Source organism: Amblyomma americanum, chromosome 1 (genome assembly GCF_052857255.1).
Source record: "Amblyomma americanum isolate KBUSLIRL-KWMA chromosome 1, ASM5285725v1, whole genome shotgun sequence".
Lineage (NCBI taxonomy): Eukaryota > Metazoa > Arthropoda > Arachnida > Ixodida > Ixodidae > Amblyomma > Amblyomma americanum.
In genome coordinates, this window is record NC_135497.1 from 166,785,738 (window position 1) to 166,801,342 (window position 15,605).

The 15,605-nt window shown below is 50.5% G+C and overlaps 1 protein-coding gene across 5 annotated transcripts in view; it reads right to left on the reverse strand.

The window, feature by feature from the left end:
- The window catches only part of LOC144114141 (E3 ubiquitin-protein ligase MARCHF8-like), a 155,869-nt gene that overhangs the window by 37,190 nt on the left and 103,074 nt on the right, over positions 1–15,605 (reverse strand). The window contains exon 3 of one of the 5 annotated variants that reach the window (XM_077647657.1): positions 5,892–6,072. The exons of the other annotated variants lie outside the window; for them this stretch is intronic. The gene's annotated coding sequence lies outside the window, so the exon portion shown is untranslated. The remainder of the gene's footprint in view (positions 1–5,891; positions 6,073–15,605) is intronic. 5 annotated transcript variants of the gene reach the window in all.

Consider the following 15,605-nt stretch of genomic DNA (forward strand, 5'->3'; position numbering starts at 1 on the left):
GTATCGACGTTGTACCCCCCTGACCCTTGTCGTCCTCCCCGCGGAGATGGTGTCGGTGGTGCGCATGCGCGCTCCGCCTCTGCGCATTCAACGCCTCGTAGAAAGGGTGCTCATTTCCAGGAAGAGCCGATCCCATTCGAGCGCCAGGCCGCTCAGTTTAAATTGCTTCTTGCCGCGTTTCGCGCCGGCAAATGGAGGGGAAGATTCATTTGGGTCGTCCGGGACGGGCAGGCGTTCGTGGGGGAAAAATTCTTGGACGTCTCCGGCGCGCGGTGTGTGCCTGCGCTGAACGGGAGGCGATTTCGAGCAGCCCCGGCTGTTCGCGCGACAGAGAGAACGCAAGGCCAAGAAACAGAGAGGCTCGTTTGCTTCGCCCGCTTTCGGCCAATGTGTTAATTGAAGGCGCCAGCTGAATCGATTGTTGCTGCCTTCGCGTGCGAGCAGAGATTGCCTCTTCTGCCGGCCCTGATTTGTGTGCGCCTACGTAGAATGAACGCGCCTGCAATTGATAGCTGCGGAATCAAACACAAAGTACTCGTTGCAGAAAAAAAAAACGGTAATGCTTTGGACTCGCACGCTCTCACGAAAAGCGGGAACAAGCAGCGACAAGCCATTTAATATGTATGCGGCAAACAGAATGACAGCGACAGCCAACGGTGTCGGCAAAGAGCGAGAAACGAACGGTGCAGTGCCTCGGTCCAACTCGTCGTTGTGTCTTTGCTCTTTGCATTTGCTACTTTTCTTACAGTAAAAGCGTAAGGTGGCGAAAAACCTCACGCTACTGGAGTACAGGGTCCTCCGTTGCATTTGGTCATATTCATTTACTTTAAATTACGCCTGAAAGGCCCCAGGAATCGGGTGAGGGATAGCGTTAATACATCAGTAGATGATTTTTGCGAAATCAGTCTTGAAATTAAGAGGATTGGAATGAAGCACGGCTTCCGTGGGAAGACCTTTGCAATCCATCAACGCCTAGATGAAAAATGAAAACATATTCGCAATAGTGCGGGCATGCGGCGGATAAATGTTTTTCATGTGGCTTACACGTTGCGAAGTTAGGTGGGCAGGAAAGTATTAGAGTTAGATAGCTATTAATGATAGAACTTATGCAAAAGACGAAGTATCGAAATTTTACGCCGGAGAACAAGAGTAGGCAGATTAGCTTGATAAGATTAGATACTCTAGTGTAGTAGCTTGCAGCAGGAGTAAGTAAACCTTTCTGCGCGATTCTGTGCCGAATCAAGGGCTTTGGAAAGAATGGCTGATGCACGTCCCAAATCATACATGCGTATCCTAATTTTCGTCGAAGGAGAAATACAAAGGCGATAAGTTTACAGAGGGGAAGCTAATGTTAAATGACCGCGAAGAAAGACAAGGCGTATCGGCTGGCGTCGTTAGTGGCTGCATATATGTGACCAGACCAAAAATGGTCGCGGGTAATGTCAACTCCCATATACTGGCAATAGGGAACAGAGGAGATAGTCGAGCCGAAAATAACGTATTAGGCGACGGGTAAGAGAAGATGACCTTTGCCGCGAGCGGTGAATACAATAACCGCAGTTGCCTAAACTCACATATGGTGCGTTGTGCGAAGGCTCGTTTTGTTAGCCGTACTGTGGCAAACCTGATGAGCTGCTTTTTAAATCATTCCGAGCAGAGTGCAGAGTTACGGAATGTCTACGTACGACAGTGGTGCAGACCTTGAAGCCCGCACAAGGAGAAGAAAAGCGCGAAAGAACAACTAAAATCGATAAATGTCAAGGCAAAACATTACGCAGGCGTTGTGAATGTGATAGCATTCTATATGGTAAGTAAGGTTATGCGCGCACATTGCCTGCCATGTGCTTTCACATAATTGTAGAGCTTGCTCGTAAGGCCCTCCCCTAGCTCAAATATTAGCAGGAAATAACTCATCTGCCGTCAGCTGCCGACTTCTCCGCGTCACTTCACAGAAACCGGGTAGAACCGACCACTGAATGGAATAATTTCCAATAGATTAAGTGGGCATGGCTAACACAAGCGCACGGCATATAACATAAGCAATGAACATAGAGCGCAACACCAAATAATATCTCACAAATATGAAAGTTCAGGGAACTGAGCAGAAATTTCACGGACGATTTTACGTCCTCGGGAGTTTTTCACCCTCACAAAGAAACCGATTCAGTTGTAGGGAACACATTTATTTTAAGTCCCATATAAAAACATTCTGTAGCGAGTTCCTCAGCATGCACCCGCATCAGAGCACACGGGCGCTTTGCACTTCGATGCCGTCAGAACGCGGCGAAGCATGGGCACACTTCGAACTCGAAAATGCGCCACGGCACCTTCCTCCTCCCCTTCGGCGAAGAGCGAGCTGGAAAAATATGCGCGCGATGAAGCGATTGCTCGTTCAGTGATCTCTTTGGACGTATTCACGGAGCGCTCGGTAAGAAACGTTTCTCTATCCATGTCTCCCCGCTATTCGCAGGGAGCTCGAAGAGATTCTCGCTGCAAATGCGAAGTCTTTTCGTGGCGCCAACGCGTCCTTCAAGGAGCGTTGCGCGCTACCATTCCAGCAGCCCATGACAGCGATCGAGTTATTCGTGGCAGGAAGCTTCCTTCGCATTCACATGCCCCAGCTGAGAATGATATCATAAGGTTGCTGTCATTACTTTCCTTTTTCGTTGTGAACTTTCTATGACATTGTCCATGTCTGTACTTCCTGTTTCACGCATAACCACTGTCCTTCGTGGCCTTTTTGTTAGGCACGATATATGTCTGAAAGCGTCTGTACGTATGTCCGCATTGGGAAAGCGTGTTCACACTATAGGTACACCATATCGCAAAAAAAAGTGCAAAATGCGGCGGCTGCGCTAGCCTTGTGCTGCGCTGCTTCGACGTTCGTCCGAGTAACGCGAAGGTAAACATCGAACAAAGAAGTAAGCCGGGCTAGTTGGTACATTCTTTGCATGGAAACAACGCAGCAGACGGGACCAAGAAAGGAAGACACAGCGCCCCTGTGTGTGTCTTCCTTTCTTGGTCCCGCCTGCTGCGCTGTTTCCATGTAAACATCGACACTCAGCACTGCAGGCCATGAGCGACCAGAAATGCGGAATGCCCTTCGCCGTATCTGCGCCGCAAGACACGCCAGGCCGCCGTGCAGCGTCGCGGCGCATGTGAAGCGAGGCAAAATGGAACATGACTCACCAATGGTTGTGGCGAGGCGTGACCGCCACCGCCCCTGGACTATAGGAGCTGCACACAGGGGCTAGCTGCCAATCGCTCTACACTACTCATGCCTATTTCGTCGACAGCGGCCAGAAATGAGCCACATTGCGAGCAAATTTTCGGATCGGCGAAGAGCAGCTTCGAATCAATACGAAGAGAAGGGTGTTTCCGAAGCAAGGCGAAGGAAAAAGCGAAATGCTGGACCACAGAGCTGAGTTCCTGCAATCCATATCACCAAGCTAAAACGACCGCGGAGGGCGTGCAACAGAGCATCCTCGTTGAATGGTGCGAGAAGACGCTCAAAAAAGGCGTGACGTCACTACAAGCAATGGGAGCTTCCGGAGTTCATTGTGCTTCCCACCGTACTTAGCCATACGGTCCCAATACCTTATTTCAACGGCAGCTGTATTTCAATACCTTATTTCAACGGCAGCTGCATCATCGCAACTGCACGAGAAAGCGCACGCAGCCATCAGTGCACCGGTGCCGAGTGCATGACCATCCTAACTCTTTGCAAGCGTCTAAGAACTGCGTGAAAACGATGATCCACCTGCGTGAAAACCACTGCGTGAAAACGATGAATACTGCCTTCAGGCTAATCACGTTTCAAGCAATCACAAAGGCATTATGAACGACCCGGATACACCACTCGAGGGCTAAATGCGTCTTCTGTGCATGGATGCAAGGAGCATCCTATTGTCCATGTGCTAAGGCAGCGTCTGACAGAGGGCCATCATGCGGAACTAAACAAGGAACACGACGCGGAATAAGTAAGAATATATGACGAATTCTGATCGTGCCGCGTACGTATCTGCCGTGTTGACTGGAAGCTATGCAGCGAATATCGCCTTCATCGTGCGCAGCGCGGGCTGCAAGGTATGTACAAGGTGCAACATTTCCTTTTGTTACCGATACAAATATTCACCATACTGTAACAGCTTGAGCAATTTACTTCAGGGAAAGCCATCAGCGCTTGCGAGTGCAACGTGTGTGAGGAGGACACATCCGCGCGAAGTCGAAAACGTGCAGGATGTAAGCGAAGCCGGCCAACAGCAGCCGATGGAAAAAAACCGCGTCGGGTCTCGGAGCAGTCCCCGCGGTTCGGCCGAAGGATGTGTCTGCTCGTAGCGACGCTGCATTGAGTTGCAGCATCGAACTTGTTGCTCTTCCAGCATCACCAAAAAGAGCCGGGAGCAATTCTAGCTTCAGGCGAGAAAAACAAAACTCACACGTGGCGCAAACAAACGAGCGGAGGCTACGTGAGTGGAAATCGCTCTGCTCCGAATACGTGCTCGTAAAACAAAGGATGGGGAAGGCAACTTGGGAGACGTCTGCACAGTCTAGACATTGTCTAGAGCCCTGAGCGCACGACGCAAGAGAAGATGAGCACAGAGTCCCGTCTGTGTTCCACGTCATGTTCACTCCTTATTCCTCGTTCTAGCTTTCCACACTCATTTACTTGTAGCGCACTTAATTAAGAGCGCTCTGTGTGCGTCGCAGACAACCTGATCGCATCCCAGCGTTTTGTGGGACAATTTATCACCTGATAGCCACCAGAAAAGTGAAGCCTCGTTTTTTCGGTTTGATATACGTGCTACAGAAAGAAAAACAGACAAAAAATTCAGACTAATTTCTCGCAGCTAATGCTAGCCGGCAGTTTGGAAGCATGCAAAGCTTCGCATTGAGTTAATTGGCGTATAAATAAGAATAAGAAAAAGCGGCGCTGACAGCGACACAGGAAGGAAAACCACCACCGGACAGTGCTCCTGTAGCAACATTAGACAGCAGCTTTGATCGTATTTCTCAGAGTAAAATGGACCGAGGGAAGGAGTGCCCTTCTTTCCACCTTTTGATCTGCATGTCGACATCCCGTCACGAAATAGGCGTACCAGGGAGCGACGTATGACGCGTACTGAGTAATACAGGAACGAAATGCACACGCGAATGGGAGCAAGACAGCTGCCTCGAAGAAAAATCGGCGTCATGCGCAACACAATAACGACCTGAAAATGTTGCGAAATCCCTCTAAATGAGCGCAGCAATAAAATGGACAACGCAAAGCCAGCAGGCACTGCACTAAAAGATCGAAGTCCCATAACCTGGAAGACCTAATTTATAAAAATAACAGTAAAATGTGCCTTACATCTTGGGCCGCTTTTTAATAATGCACCATTGGAGTCAACGCACCGAAAGCGAACGCAAAAATCTTCCTCACAGATGGGGAAAAAATACAACAAAGAAGCCGAAGACAATACGTGCGGGAGAGGACGAGGGCCTACAGAGCCTTGTACAGGGGAAGACATGGTATGTACCATATTTTTGTTTTCTATATACAACAACAACATGCTTCAGTGCGCCACGTTGCGCTGCCTGCCCATTCAAAGCTTAGCCAGTGTGTCACAGGCTAAACCTTGAACAGCCAACACAAAACGGGCTAGCCTCGTGAAGCCGAGTGTTTACTTGCGGAGCGCGCGTGTGGCCATCGGCCTGCAGCGTTTGCTCTTGGCCGGCAGATGCCGACCGAGTGTCAGCCTGTGACGAGTCGACTGCGCAGGCTATGTCGCAGTAGCATCGAGCCCGGCTCAGGAAGTCCGAGCTCCCCGAGCGTGGGCACGGTGCTCGCGGAAAGGCCAGGGCCCTGCGGGGCCGCGAGGCTTCTGTGCGGACGGCGGTGCGCTTACCGTCGCTTAGGGCAAGGTGACTCCGGGGCTGGCAGGCTTCTGGGGCGGCCCGGAGGCGGGGTACGGGCCGCGGCGGTCCATACGCGGCGACGGGAGCCGGAGCCGGGCGGCCGCGCCGCTCACTGGTGGCGTTCAGCGCAACGCGTACAGCGGCGTCCTGGTCGAACCCCGGCGAGGGTCACTGCGGAGGTGCGTCGCCATCTTGGTTGGCGAGCATTTTGCTGGCGGCGGGTGGAAGACGCGCCGATCTCGCCCCGTGGCCGATCGATAGCGCCGTGCTGAAGTCGGCCGCCGGAGTGCGCCGCTTCGTACGCTCGCCGCAGCAACGCTCCGCACGCCGCCAGCACCTGCGCTGCCAAGGGCCTCCGGTCGCCGCCCCGCGAGGCTCGCGACTGAGGACACCGCACGTCAGCCGCCGAGGCAACGTGAGCCGCCGCCTCCGGCTCTGCTGCTTCCGGCGCGGCAGGAAACGACGCGGCTTTTTACGCGCACGGCTGACCGACTCGCACAGATCCTGCGACTTTGAATATTTGAGTTGAGTAATTAAGGCGACTAAATGGGGCGCCTCCACATTACGCGACGCTTCTTAGCTCTCCAGAGCTGGAGCAGCTGCCAGCCTCAAATAGCTTGCCACGCAGCCGAAACGGAGCTCTGAAGAGTGGTCGCCGACTGCAGCGTGAAAATACCAACGCCGCTACACATCAGCTGAGGCTGCCCTAGAAAGTTAACTGACTACTCGCCGGATGAGGCAGTTAAGCGATAGCTCCGTGCATTCACACGCCCGAGGCAGTGCGGCAAGCGGCAGCCCGCAAAGTGCGATGCCCAGCAGAAAGGCGTTAAACTCGTGCACACGCGCCGAACGAAGCTATGGACGACAATGCGCTTGTCCTCCGAGGGGGCATTGGCATTTTAACCGCGGCATCTGGCGAGAAAGGGCACTGGCCCTGGCAGCGTGCGGCCAAAATACGAGCCACGCCTGACAGAAGGGCTCTGCAGGGGCGCACGGTTTTCGCAGAGGCAGCCAGATGAGTCGAGGTGCGCCTGGTACGATAGCGCGCGCCCTCTGATCTCCGGACGGCGCCTGGTGCGATAGCGTGCAGAGAAAGCTACGCTCAGTGGCGTTGTGCAGGAGAGTTCTCGGGGGACGCCGAGGCCATGGTTTTCCTTGCATGGGACCCAAGCGCACCTGGCTTCTCTGCTGTGTTTTCTAGCGGAGTGCCACAAATGACGAACAGATTGAAAATGGTAATTCGTCAGGGTTGGACCCCTCGTACAAAACGCTGCTGGAGAAAGCGACACGACAGCGCAATTCCTTTTTCTCCCTTCGTCTCACATACATCCGCGCAGTTGCTCCACCCCGCAGTCAGATAGGTGCAGACCATCGCTATTCACTCATACAGAGCGGGCAGGTTTGTGACCGGGGCTTGTAGTTGTCTTCATTTGTATCTTCCCGTTGCAGAAAGCAAGAGCTGGAAGCTAAATTCTCGCATTCCTGGCAGAGACTTAGCTCCAGGCGAAGGTACAGGGTCATTATTACGAGAGAAAACGTGAAAGCACCAAGAAGGGACGACAACGAGAGAAGAAATGAAAAACACTGCACAGGACAACGTTTTCCCGTGAATCTCTTAAGCAGAACCCGCTCGAACTGAGACTTCAGGTCCCGCTTCGCCCCTGTCCAAAGATCCACTCACAGTGCTGCCCGTGAGCCGTGCCTCCGGTCGTGCTCACACACCTGCTCCTGCCGTTCTCTCGGACATGTTCAGACGTGCACAGCTTACAAAGGCCGTCGTCGTTAAGAATGAAGCAGAGGCCATGAAAGCCTCGAAAGCGGCAGTCTAAGGGTTGCCTTTGAGCCTTAACTGATGAAGACTACGACGCTGATAGCGCTATTGGTAACAGCGCATAACGTAACACACTCGCCGATCAGAGACTCCGAACGATGAATGCCGGTGCACGTGTCGGTCGCACACAGGTGCTTTTGTCCAAACTACGCTAGGTTAGTCGCGTAAGGCGTTGGAAGCACTACTAAAGCCTATAGCAGACGCTCACATAAATGAACACTTAAGCAAAGAAAGCTAAGGCAGCCAAGGCGGTGCTCGAAGTGCAGTGCCACGTACGAGATAGGCCGCTTACCAGGGTCCTCGACCTCATCTTGTAACGCGAGCCGCATTGACAAACTCTTCGTCTCCCGCAGGCCAGTAACCAGAGGGGGAAGGGTGAAAAAAGGAGTGGTCCAAGGCAAATGATGTATAGTGTAAAGAAGTAATTAGAAGTATACGCAGAAGTAATTCATGCAGAAAAAAAACAGCCAATGAGTCAGAAGCCTCGGCAAAGAAGGCCGCTCGTAAACTAAGAATACTAAGAATTCATTTCTTTTTCTCGTTTTTTTTAAATCATTTTCTTTTCCTGTCATATTCCAAATTTCTATGCCCCTCTCGCGAAAAGGTAACTACTGACGTAGGCAGGCGGATGTTGTGGAACTGTTTGCGTTTATGGGTCATTAGGCGCTAAAAAATAGCGGGGGGGGGGGGGGGCGTTCTTCCGGAACAAAGGCTGAAATCTTTAGTGCCAGAGGTCCCCGTGTTTTGAGTTCCATGCCGTAAACGCAACCCTTTCAGTCGCATGCGATGATAACCAGGAACAAAAATTCGCGTTACATATTCTCTAGAATCAGCGTAGGGGGGGGGGGGGCTTTGGAACGACACTGTACAGAACGTAGCCCCTCGTTCAGCTCGATATCCCCTCAGGTTATGTCATACAACAGCGGAGCTGCAGAGAGCTGAAAACATGGGCGTTTTCAAGCTTTGTCGCCAACAAATGCCCGCAGAGCAGACTGCCGTCGCGCCTCCCGTTTCACGTTCGAGATCGCGACGCAGAAAAATTACAGCCCCCTGTGGTTTTCTTGGTCTCCGTGACTGTCGCATCTTTGAGAGCGGCATATCCTAAACCTCATGCCGTTCAATCAATCAAATTTTATTTACATCATCCAGAGAGATACCCTTCCTTGCCCAATAGCACAAAGGGGGCCTTGGCCCTGGCAGTCTTGATACCACACGTAGCATAAAAAGGTTCGTACACACACCGACCACGTTCTACGTGGCATCTGCGGTACAAAAGGACGTCCCACGCCCACCGCTGTGATTCTGGGTGGCGGTGGCGGAAAACCGCAAAGTTAGACTGCACGTAACACGAATACGCCCGAAAGTAGAAAGGGGAGACAGCAGTCCATGAAAAAAGCGCTGCCCATATCTCCGTACAGCATCAGTTTTCTATATCCATAGAAAACGAGAATGTTTCATACGTTATGTTTACGCTTAAGAGCCTCCAAAGCATTGGGAAGATGCGAATAGCAGTATACATATAAGACACACCGATATAAATGTGCGCTCGGTCAGGTAAAACATCTTTGAAAGCGAGACACTTATTCGAGACTCTACATGCAATCAGCCTGAGCCACCTGAATGGATCGATGTTCTGGACGAGCTGCTAGCTTGAAAAGGTTTTAATTAGGCCATCGGCCTCGGGCTGGGGCGTTTCAACAAAATTACTTTTTTGTTTTGTTGTGCTGGATACAGGCAATGAAGAAAACTAGAAAAAAACAGTAGCTCGGTTGGTTGAGCATTCCCTGCGCCAAGCGTGGAGGTCATGGGTTCGGATACCACAGATGTTGTGGTTATATTTTTCTGCTTTCCATGAGAGCACATTCTATCTAGCACGATTACACAACTACTCTACCAGCCGCCGCGGTGGCTGAGTGGTTATGGCGCTCGGCTGCCGGCCCGAAAGACGCGGGTTCGATCCCGGCCGCGGCGGTCGAATTTCGATGGAGGCGAAATTCTAGAGGCCCGTGTACTGTGCGATGTCAGTGCACGTTAAAGAACCCCAGGTGGTCGAAATTTTCGAAGCCCTTCACTACGGCGTCCCTCATAGCCTGAATCGCTTTGGGACGTTAAACACCCACAAACCACAGCTACTCTTCTCCACCCTAATTCACCCCACCAGCAAAGAGAAATCACTACACTCCCCTGCTTTCTTTGGTCTGAATGGCTGTTGGGTGCTTTCATGTGCATATTCTAAACGAGCCTCTCATTCCTTTACCCTCGTCAGCTCAAGAACTATGTAACAGATATTCCAAAACACCTGCGGACATATGGAGGAACGCACACCAGGCAGACAATATTGACTTCGTATAGTAATTAGTATACGTAAAGACTTCTAGCTTTTCTATTTTCCGCCATCTGGTTCAGATCGTCTCCAAACTGCTTTTTTTTTTCATGAACCATAGCGCAAACAACTGGGCAGCTGACGACATGCGCTTCTTCTCGCTGACGGTTGATTGAAAGGAAGCTAATATGTTCGTGTGTAAGGGTGTGCTTCACAAACAAATCAGGAGGCTCAAACAGTTCCAAACATCCCTCATAACATACGCAACCCAGTGAGACCGCAGCATGAGCCGCCAGTGAACACGAATGCATTATATCCTGCCCCCCCCCCCCCCCCCCCAAGCCGAGGTGCCAAGGTTTGAACGCGTAGGCGACAACTAGCTTTAGCCTCGATTTGTTATCATTAAGTGAACGAGTTCTCTCACATAACTCCCGTTACCTTAGAAAGTAGTAGCATAAAGTGCTGCACGAAAAATTTGTACAGCCCTCTAAGCTATACTGCGATGAGATATGCGCGCATGTTCAACTTGTGCTGTGCCACTCTTTGTTATAGCATTTAATTTTTTGCGGTACATATTGCTGCCGATTATATGAAATACTTCTGATTCTATAAATATTGTTCTTCTTTAGCACACTTATATTTGTAGGTATTTCTTCAGCAGTGGTTTTTTGTTTGTTTTTGCTTTGTGCCTGCTGCTCACTTGTAAGGGTGGTGAGGTCCGTCAAGCAGCGTATAATTTGCGGCTTTTTTTTTTACTGCCACCTTCAGTTTACATGGACGCAAACTGAAATAAGCACTTATTGATTGACTGAATGGCGGTGGTGCAACCGCCACTGTGAGCACGTGCTTTCGTGGACAGTTCACGGATCGCGCTTTTTTTTTTCAGAGATACGTAATTCATCAACTGCGCTGCTGCTGTAGCACTGATGTAGCCTGCGTAAACGCAGCACGAGCAGGTATAAAAATTTTCAATCATTAATATTTGCGCACAACCCCCTCTACAGCATCCTCTCTCACTGAAGCCATTCGTGAATTCAGTTACAGTTTCCCTGCTCAGAAACAGGAAAGGGTCGCCATTAATATCACGTAAAAAAAATTCATCGAGCTCATAAGTGCAGATGGCTCAAATTATGTATTCCTTAAACACCTGGACAACACGAACCTGAAAGTGTGAAGACCCGTATTCTGCAGGAAACGCCTGAGCGGAGCATAATCTGATGCTCTGAAACTCGACGATGCATCCAAAAGAAGTAACACCAACAGATTTTTTCGCGCTACGCTTACTATCCCGAGCAGAAAGAAGTCCTAACTGGCCGTCTCCTCAGCATGTTTGGCGAGTAAACTGTTCACGCAGCTTCAAGGGCGCAATCAGCAAACTCGAGCGCACGAAGACGCCACAACTCCCTCGCTCTGACCACAGAGGCAACCCAATTTCCACTTCAGGCACGCTTAAGGTGTCAGGTACGCGCCGGGGCCCTCTATTCCCCTCCTCCGCACAGTTAGCACACGTTGTTTTCGCCCAAAAGTTCGCACACAACCTTCTCCTCCTGCTCGGCTCAAACTTTTGCCATGATCGAAATCCCTCCTTCGGGACGCCGGCTGATCTCTCATGGCGGTCTTCGTCCAGGGATACTCAGAAAAGCCCCTCGTGTTGACACGAACGCCTCGAACACTCGACGATCCTACGCTTCTCGACGGGCGTCCGAACACAATGAGCCGTGTTGGCAATTCCGCGCCCACTCGGCGCTCCTTATTTGCGCGCACTTTACCAAGAGCGCTTCCTCAGGATTATGGTCACAATCACCAGTGGCATTCGCACGCGCGCGCTATTTGCCGAGGAACTGCGGGGGCCAAATGCCGGCATGTTGTTTGCCTTCGCCTTCTCTGAATACGCAGAAACCGTGCGCGTCGTCTTCAACGCGGTGCGCCTTATTCGTCGGTATACATACGCCTCAGCCTGTCGTCCACTGGTGAGGGCCGTTCGCCACAGAAACTAGGTCGAAACAGATTCTAAGAGATTACACTATCTAAAGGTACTGCAGGCAGGGCACTGTTGTTTTCATTTCTTTTTGCCTTGCCCTATCTACGGCCAATGTCTAAAGGTACTTTCTTGAGAACTTTCTCTCCCTGTTTATTTGGAGGCAGTTTCTACACGATGAATACAAGCAAGATAGCTCATTAAACCAAGGAAGAGAATTGTCATGTGCGCTGTGCATCACAACATTACAGGATCTGATATACGCGTCACGTCTGACCTCCAGCTGGCGCTGAGAGGAAATGCGCCGGTCTTGGATCGGAGGCGCCTCTTAGCGGTTGGCCTCACTTCTGCGGCTTTCACTGAAGGTTGTTTGTATACCCCTATACTCGAAAAAAAGGTAGTTGTAGTTATTAACTTTAAGGGTAGTAACCGTCCGTCACTTATGTCACTACCTAGGTAGTAACTGTAGGTAGTAACGTTTACCACCTCTCAGAGGTAGCAACTGCAGCTGCTTTTAGTAACATTCACTACCCTTAGGGTAGTACCTGCAACCACCCTTAATGTAGTAACAGCAACTACCCTTAGTAGCACATTTACTACCTCTGAAGGTAGTAACGGGGACTACCTTTAGCAACGCTTAAGCCTAGATAGCAGCAAGGCTAGTAACAGCAACTGCCCTTATCAAATGGCGCTGCTTTCTTGTAGGTGAAGTAACCCCTAATCTGTGAGCAGAACAACATGCTGGCACTACCCCATCACTCCACCACTTTGCGTAGCAAAAAGAATGCTGTAGTTCAGTTCGAAGCAATACGAAACAGCGTGTATCGAAAAAACCGAGATTAATGAAGAAAAAAAAAAGTCACTGGAAGGGAACCGTTCGTTAAGGCGAAAGCCTATATACCATGTCACAGACGCGTAGGCGGGCACCACAGGTATGAGTAGGAGCGCGTGGAGTGGAAGCACAACTGGCTGACGTCCATGTGGCGGCAGTTTTTCCCCACATTCGTATCAAAATTGTGACGCAACCGTTCGCCGTACACCGCTGCGGGTGGTACGATTTCTCATTGCATGTAGCATACGTCTTTTAGTCAGGTTGGAGGCTTGCCCCCGACAGGGATTCGAACCGCCGACATATGTAGCTCCAATCGTATGCCTTTTCCCGACTTTCGTGCCAGGTGTTGTCATACGAGTAGGAGCCGCATTTACTACCTCCGCTTCCGGTGAGGTAGTACAAAGGTAGTTAACAGTCAAAAAAGGTAGTAACAGCAGTAATTACTACCTTTTTACTACCTCCTTTTTCATAGATGTAGTAACGAGGTCGTAAGAAGGTAGTACAAATGCATACTACAAAGGTAGTAACTGTTAAAAGAAGGTGGTAACAACAGCCGTTACTACCTTTTTGCTACAATTTTTTCTCAGAGTGCATTTCACTATACCGCGATAGAGATAATAGGGGTTTCAAACGCTGCCAATTACACACGGCGCCACTAAGATGGCGGCCAATCGGGCTTGCTGATACGCGCGCTCACGCCGTCAAAATGCGCGACGAACGAGAAGAGATCCCAAGCGCTTTGAAAAAGGTACGCAATGTGCTGTGACAGATTTCGTGCCATAACGTAGCGACATAAATTACTGTTTTACATCGACAGCTGTTAAGCGCCCGTTCCTAGGTTTTACGTCCTAGTAGTACGTTGTAGTCTGTCTTGACCATCGGCGTAATCGGTGGGTGCGTTGCCATGGGAACTACCAGGAGGTTGGTTACCGTGCAAGGAGGAAGGTATGAAGTGAGCGCAGAAATGTGTAACCGGTGGGTGTTTATCGCAGGAATAATCCGGAGGGTGGTTACTGTGGGAGGAGGAGGGTGTGGCTGAAGCGGAGAAATCCCCAACCGGAGGATGGTTACCCTTGAAGGAGGAGGGTATGGCGAGAGCGTGAGAAGGCGCAACAACTGCTCGGCGGTTGCCGCGGAACGCACCCGAAGGGTAGTTACCCTGGAGCGACGAGGAAGGTTACCATAAAAGGAGTCCCATGGCGAGAGCAAGGCGTAACCGGAGGATTGTTACATCGGGAAATGTTCATTTTTGCTCACAGCGCAACAAGAATGGGACACGAGATGAAAGACTGACACAAACAAGCGCTGGCTATCAACTGGTTTTTTATTGAAGAACGAAAGGCGTATATATACAGACATTGAACTACTTATCAAGACAACAAAGGTTATCTGGAAGGCACGTGGGAGGTCAGATAACTCAATTCCCTCTCGGATAATGCAACTGGAAGGGCTGCTGATACACATTGTACCGTTGTGGTGAATATAGAAGGCCTCCATTACCTCGCGTGTTAGCTTATCGCTGTGTCGGAACAAGATGCGCGTGTTCTTGTAATCAGGAACGCATTTGCACTCCTTGCATCGAAAAGTAGACTGGGCAAGGGGGTGACCTTTTGCTCTCCTTTCTGTGTAATCCTTCTCATGCTTGCATTGGCTTTTCCTGCATTGGGAGCCAGTGTGGGAAAAGGGATCATTTTTTCTTGTGTTCTCATGCTCCATTAGACGTTTGCTGACACACCTGCCAGTCTGGCCAATGTACATGGCACCGCATGAGAAGGGGACCTGATATACCACCCCCACCTCGCAAGGTATAGACGGCGACACATAACGCACCTGACAGGAATTCCTCTTGCCGTCGTGCCTCTGACTGACCTGTTTGCACATTGCGCTAAGTTTTCTAGGCGCAGAAAAGACGACATCAATGTCGTATCTGCCTGCAACTTTTTTCAGCCCATGTGACAAGCAGTGACAACAGCCAGCTTTTTCTTCTTTTCGCATTCTTTCGGCTGAGCCCCATTCTTAAGCTGTCTAAGAAGTTTCTCCGCTGCTCTGGAAATGAGTTGATCAGGGTACCCGTTCACACGTTCGATGCAAGGAGTGCAAATGCGTTCCTGATTACAAGAACACGCGCATCCTGTTCCGACACAGCGATGGGCTAACACGCGAGGTAATGGAGGCCTTCTATATTCACCACAACGGTACAATGTGTATCAGCAGCCCTTCCATTGCATTATCCGAGAGGGAATTGAGTTATCTGACCACCCAGGTGCCTTCCAGATAACTTTTGTTGTCTTGATAAGTAGTTCAATGTTTGTATATATATGCCTTTAGTTCTTCAATAAAAAACCAGTTGATAGTCAGAACTTGTTTGTGCCAGTCTTTCATCTCGTGTCCCGTTCTTGTTGCGCTGTGAGCAAAAATGAACACCTACCAACTCGCCCAAATTTCCGCCTTGCTACATCGGTAACCGTTCGGAAGGTGGTTACCGTGGAAGGAGGAGGGTGTGGCGGAAGCGGAGCAATCCCCAACCGTAGGATGATTACCGTGGGAGGAGGAGGGTATTTCGAGAGCGTGAGAACGCGCAACTGGAGTAGGTGGTTGCCATGGGAACCAACCGGAGGGTAGCTAGACTTGAAGGAGAAGGAGGTTAGGGCGATAGGAGGAGAGTATGGCGAGAGTGTAGGAAGGCATACCACGGTAACCATCCGCAATGTGGTTACCGTGGAACGTGGTTACCACGTAA